Genomic DNA, 6,000 nt, shown 5'->3' on the forward strand with positions numbered 1-6,000 from the left:
GTTAAAAAAGGATGACTTGATCGCATTAGGTTTGCATTTTGGGTTAGATGTTAAATCCTCTCAGAGAAAGCAAGACATTAGAATTAAGGTTGCAAACAAACTAGTAGAAGAAAACATTTTTGAAAAATACGATCTTTCAGAATATACAGTAAGATCAGAGTTAGGCTCTTATAAAATGGCAGACTATCAGTTTCAACTAGAGTTAGAGAAAATGCGATTTGAAAGAGAAAAATTAGAAAGAGAAGAGCGAGAAAGAGACCGAGAAAGAGAAAGAGAAGAACGAGAGCGTGAACGAAAATTTGAATTAGACAAATTAGAAAGACAAGAGCACTTTGAGTTAGAGAAATTAAGATTACAGCATAAACCAGAACCCTCATTTGTCAAGAATGAATTTGATGCAGCAAAAAATATTAGGTTAGTTCCGAAATTTCAAGAAAAATCTGTAGACAAGTATTTTCCCCAATTCGAAAAAGTCGCAGAAAATCTTAAATGGCCACAACACGTTTGGTCAACAATGTTACAAAGTGTACTGGTTGGCAAAGCAGCTGAGGTATACTCTGCACTAGGGGTAGCTGAAAGTTCAGACTATGAGAAGGTCAAAGCAGCAATATTAAAAGCATATGAATTAGTACCTGAAGCGTATAGACAAAAGTTCAGAAAGTATAGAAAGTTTGATAATCAAACATTTGTTGAATTTTCACGAGAGAAAGAAGATTTATTCGATCACTGGTTTAGATCTAAGAAACTTGATAAAACTTTTGCTAATTTGCGCCAAGTCATCCTGGTAGAAGAGTTTAAGGAATGTGTTCCTCAAGATTTGAAAACACATTTAGAAGATAAGAATGTGAAAACTGTTGAAGAGGCAGCAGTCATATCTGATACTTATGCTCTGTCTCATAAAAAGAATTTTGTATCAAGATCTCAGACTAGCAGTAATTCTACCAATTTAGACACATATAAAAAGAGTGGTTCAGGGTCTCAGTCTTTCACAAGTTCCCAGTCTCCATCCCAAGGTGGTTCTAAGTCCGGTCCAGGACGTTTTGAAGGATCTTCTGGAATAGGGTCGCTTCCTACTTGTAGTTATTGTAAGAAAAAAGGTCATCTGATCAGTGAATGCTTTAAACTTAAGAGAAAAAATGATTTTGATAAAACTCAACCACACGCTTGTGCGGCAGTTAGAGGTGATAGAGAAGCCTTAGTCTCGATTTGTTCTGACACTCCTGATGTCCAGGGTTCACAGTCCAGTTCTATTGATTCTATGGAGGATTATAAGCCCTTTATGTCTCAGGGATTTGTTTCACTCGGTGACTCTAGCGAAATAAAGCCTGTCCAGATTTTGAGAGATACTGGTGCTGCACAGACGTTATTGTTAGAGGGCGTGCTTCCTTTGTCTGAGCAGACTTCTACTGGTGGGTCAGTTTTATTACAGGGTGTGGAGCTAGGCGTCATTGATGTTCCCCTGCATAGAATTAGTTTGAAGTCAGATTTAGTTACTGGACCTGTTATCGTAGGTGTTCGACCTACTCTTCCCGTTCCAGGCATTTCTTTGTTGCTAGGCAACGATTTAGCTGGTGGAAAAGTTGTACCAGATCCTATAGTTTGTGAGAAAATCACTCCAGATGTCATGTGCGATGATGAAGATGATGACATTTATCCAGCCTGTGCTGTTACTAGAGCGATGGCCAGAAGACGAGAAATGGAGGCAGACCATACTCAAGCCTTTGACGAGACGAATTCCTCTGTTGATATTGATTTGAATGACACTTTCTTATCTGACCTTGATGGCACTCAAACAAGCATGGAACCACACAATATGAAGAAGCAAGAGAAGAAAGAACTTTTACCAAAATTTGGTGGTGAGGATGATGAGTTGCATCCACTAGTTAGCCAAGGCAAGGACATCCTCAGCCGAGAACGTTTACTCTCTGAACAACATAAAGACCCAGATATCATTCAACTTAGTAAGAGGGCACTTCCACCAGAAGAGGCTATTAAAGTTGGAGAATGCTTCTATATGAAAGATGGCATCCTTTTGCGAAAATGGCGACCACCTGACGCTTCTCCAGATGAAGTGTGGCGTGTTGTTCACCAGATAGTGGTCCCAGCTGCTTATCTTCGAGATGTCATGAGTTTAGCTCACGATACACCTATGGCTGGTCATTTAGGTATCAATAAGACTTATAACAGGATTTTGAGTCATTTTTATTGGCCTAAGCTAAGAAAGGATGTTTCGAAGTTTTGCAAGTCATGCCATGTCTGTCAGGTGGTAGGTAAACCAAATCAGAAGATACCATCTGCTCCTCTCCAACCCATTCCAGCTTTTGAAGAACCGTTTAGTCGAGTGTTGGTGGATTGTGTAGGACCTTTGCCTAGGACAAGATCTGGAAACCAGTATTTACTTACCATTATGTGTACATCCACTCGGTTTCCTGAAGCCATACCTCTTAGGAATATAAAGGCAAAGAGCATAGTTAAGGCCCTAACCAAGTTTTTCAGTTTTGTAGGAGCACCCAAGGCAATTCAGTCGGATCAAGGCTCAAATTTTATGTCGGGGTTGTTCCAGCAAGTCATGCATGAGTTGGGTATTAGGCAGTATAGATCAACTGCTTATCATCCTGAGTCCCAGGGAGCGCTAGAACGTTTTCATCAAACCCTAAAAACAATGCTGAAGACCTATTGTTACCAGTATGAGAAAGACTGGGATGAAGGGGTTCATCTTGTACTATTTGCTGCACGAGAAGCAGTCCAGGAGTCTCTTGGGTTCAGTCCTTTTGAATTGGTGTTCGGTCATACAGTTAGAGGTCCTTTGAAATTGTTGAAGGAAAAGTGGCTGACTGAGACTAGTGATCTTAATCTTTTAGATTATGTGTCTGATTTCAAAGAAAAACTTTACAATGCTTGTAAATTAGCACAAGAAAATTTGAAGAGTTCTCAGATGAAAATGAAAATGTGGTATGACAAAGATGCCAGAAATAGGGTGTTTAAGCCAGGTGATAAGGTTCTTGTATTTTTACCTATTCCTGGTCATCCTTCACAGGCCAAATTTTATGGCCCTTATGAAATTGAAAGCAAGATCAGTGATGTAAACTATGTGGTTAAGACACCAGGTCGACGTAAAGAGAAACGGGTTTGTCACATTAACATGTTAAAAGAGTATTTTGAAAGGTGTGACCGAAATTCTGTAAAACCAGTTTCCACTTTAGCCAACGCTAAGACTGTTCAAAATTGTATTGAGAGTGATACGAGTGTAGAGATGAATGAGAAAGATTGTAATCAGAGTGTCCGCTTGAAAAACTCAGAAATTTTGGCTGATTTTGATGCCAAACTTGGACATTTGAACATTCACCAAAAAGAACAAGTTAAAAACTTGATGAATGAGTACCAACAAATCTTCTCGGATGTTCCAAAGAAAACTAATGCAGCTTGTCATGATGTTATAGTTGGCGACGCTCTGCCTATCAAACAACATCCGTACCGTCTTAATCCAATAAAATTGCAGTACCTAAGAAGGGATGTGCAGTACATGTTGGACAATGACATTGTTGAACCTAGTAAAAGTGATTGGAGCTCACCGTGTATTCTGGTACCAAAACAGGACGGTTCGTACCGATTATGTACAGACTTTAGAAAGGTGAATTCTGTTACCAAAACTGATTCATATCCAATACCTAGAATTGATGACTGTATTGACAGCATTGGAAACGCCAAATTTGTCAGTAAATTTGACCTGTTGAAAGGCTACTGGCAAGTGCCGTTAACAGAAAGAGCAAAAGAAATATCTGCTTTTGCTACACCAGATGGACTTTATCAGTATAAAGTAAAGCCTTTTGGCATGAAAAACGCACCGGCTACATTCCAAAGGATGATTCACTCCCTTCTTCAAGACCTTGAGGGATGCGAGGCCTACATTGATGATGTCGTCATATACAGCGACACATGGGACGAACATCTCCGAATCATGCGTGCTTTATTTGACATTTTAGCTAAAGCAAACTTAACTGTGAACCTTGAGAAGAGCGAATTTTGTCATGCCTATGTAGAGTATTTAGGTCATAAAGTAGGTCAAGGTTATGTTACACCCATTATGGCTAAAGTGGAAGCTATTGCAAAGTTCCCGATTCCTACAAACAAGAAAGAGTTAATGAGGTTTTTGGGCATGGCTGGGTTTTACAGAAAATTTTGTCCAAATTTTTCCTCAGTAGTTAGTCCACTTACAAATCTTTTGCAGAAGAGGGTTAAGTTTGAATGGACAAAGGACTGTGAAAAATCCTTTCATAAAATCAAATCTGTCCTTATGAGCAACCCAGTTCTGTCAACTCCAGATTTTTCTAAGCAATTTAAGCTTACTGTTGATGCTAGTGATGTTGGAATCGGGGCAGCTTTGTTTCAAGAACATAGTGATAATGTAGATAGAGTTGTTTCTTATTTTTCAAAGAAACTTACAAAATGTCAACAAAAGTATTCCACCATTGAAAAGGAATGCCTTGCTTTGTTGTTAGCCTTACAGCATTTTGATGTTTATCTGAATGTTACATTGCATCCAATTCTTGTGTATACTGATCACAACCCCCTGACATTTTTGCATAAATTGTCAAACAAAAATCAAAGACTGACTAGATGGAGTTTGTTGTTACAAGAATACAACATAACAATTAAGCATATCAAAGGCAAAGACAATGTTATTGCAGATGCCTTGTCCAGAGTATCGTGAACATATATGATTTTGTATTAATGTACATATATTTCATTTTAACAATATAAGTTTTCATTGACATTCAAACTTTTTAAGGGGGGAGGTGTTGTGAGGTGTGTTGTATTTGTATTATTTCATCATGTATATTATTAGTAACATTAAGTTTCTTGAACATTCCAGAGTGGTCAACATGTTCGGTCATTTTTCTAGAACATTCTTGAACTTTGTGCATGTCCAGAACTTTCCAGTAATATCATGTATTTACAATTTCTAGAATATTCTAGATTTATGATACTGTATAAATACCCTGTCAATTCGATGCATAGATACTTTTTCGTATAAGCACTATTGAGATATAACTGGGATATATATTTTCACTGGGACATTGTGTGCAGAAACGGACAGTCTGATGTATGTATTTTTAGATTTTTGCTAAGTTTGTACTTTATGTTTGATATATTTATTGTATATTACTGTAAATAAATTATTGTTAAGTTTAAACTGTGTGATTGATCTTTGCTGGCATTTAGGGTTATTCTGACCCATAACAGTAGATGAAATTGGTCCTTCTGGCCGTCGGTCAACTGTGCATCTCCAAGTTTAAATTATAGATCGGTATTCTCAAATTTACTGTTAGTCGGTTTGATGAAATCTGTACTAACTTTTCGGACGTAAACTGTCTTGTCAAGAATTTCTAGGTCGTATTCATCGTCTGTAGATTTGATGACATCAACTTTGTGTAAAGTACCGATTCGACTTTTGGGTTTTAACCAGACATCTTCATCACCGATATTTATTATTCTGACAGGAATTTTTCCGTTTTCAACTGTTCCTAAAGTGTCAATAACCATGATGTTCCGTGGGAGCGATCCTGTATTTCCATGAATTGCTTGGACTGTGGCTGTATATTTTTCACCTTTTTTATTTTGACGAGTTGAACCAATAACTACTTTCATTGAATTTGCGGGAATATTGATTTCTTGTTGACCTGCAACTTTCACAAAACTTATCCGTTCACTGTGTTCAGCCATATCTAGGGCGGTGTTGACGTACTTCCAAGAATCTTGTTGTTCTTCATTGTCAAATTTGATTTTGTCTTTTTCTTCGTTGACATAACTCTGAATATGCTTTAGAATATTACATCCCAAAATGCCATTTATAGGGTTGGAAACAGAACTGTCTTTAGAAACCAAAAATCCTACACCGGTAAATTTACAACCATATACATCAATGTCAGTTTCTATGTATCCTAAATAGGGAATTTGCGTATCATTTGCAGCAACGAGTTTGAGAAATTTTCTGGTGTC

Source organism: Saccostrea cucullata, unplaced genomic scaffold (genome assembly GCF_032062105.1).
Source record: "Saccostrea cucullata isolate Sc308-1 unplaced genomic scaffold, CSIRO_AGI_Scuc_v1 ctg2155, whole genome shotgun sequence".
In the NCBI taxonomy this organism is placed as follows: domain Eukaryota; kingdom Metazoa; phylum Mollusca; class Bivalvia; order Ostreida; family Ostreidae; genus Saccostrea; species Saccostrea cuccullata.